This window comes from Sinocyclocheilus grahami, unplaced genomic scaffold (genome assembly GCF_001515645.1).
Source record: "Sinocyclocheilus grahami isolate Dianchi unplaced genomic scaffold, SAMN03320097.WGS_v1.1 scaffold946.1, whole genome shotgun sequence".
NCBI classification, from domain to species: domain Eukaryota; kingdom Metazoa; phylum Chordata; class Actinopteri; order Cypriniformes; family Cyprinidae; genus Sinocyclocheilus; species Sinocyclocheilus grahami.
In genome coordinates, this window is record NW_015506125.1 from 94,266 (window position 1) to 95,141 (window position 876).

Consider the following 876-nt stretch of genomic DNA (forward strand, 5'->3'; position numbering starts at 1 on the left):
TATAATGTTTTCTGAATTGTTGTTGTGCTTGCTGATATGTTATTTTGTTTTTTTGACTTGCATTTGCGTTTGTAATTTGTTATTTTGTTTTGAGAATTGTGATTTGTTCTGCACTTCTCGGTCACCGTAAATTGGCCATGACCAGTCAGAATCCCAATGCTCTTCAGATACCTGTAATATACATAGTTCAGTCATTCTTCAGACGTCTTGAGACGTGGGACAAAACGGGTCCAGCAAGTGTAACTGCTATTAGCTTTAAAAAAGACAAATATTTTCAATTGTAAATGTCATGAGGGATTAATAATAGAATGTATTTAACACAATTATCACCTTCAAATTAATTTTCTCATTATTATACCAAATCTGTGTTTCTTAATGTCCTCTCACTACATCTAAAACAGTGTGTCCACAGAGAAGGGTTCAAGCATTCATATGCACTAAAATGGATAAAAATGTTTTTTAATTATGAAAAGGAGCTTGTTTTATCAAAAGCAACACTTAATAATATATCCTATCAAAGCAAGGTTGTTTTTTAATGACACATGCATGTTTCATAAGATTTTAAAGTTGCGTCCCAACTTTTTGTCAACACCGTCAGACATTCAATAAAATGTAATAAAATCAGGGAATATCAGGGGCGGCTGTCACTCTAAAGAACCCCCTTGCCACAGTTCACCTCTGCAGAGTGCATCAGTGTCAGACAGGCTCTGCTAAGTTTTATAGTTTTAGAATATTTTAAATCCTAATGTTAATATTTCCTGTGTCACAGTCATGATATGTCAACACCATCTTCCAATTTCTGAGGAAATTATTGGAAATATTTAGATAATTGTATTCTCCTGAAGCAGGTGCCATTAGCATCTAGCATCAACAGAA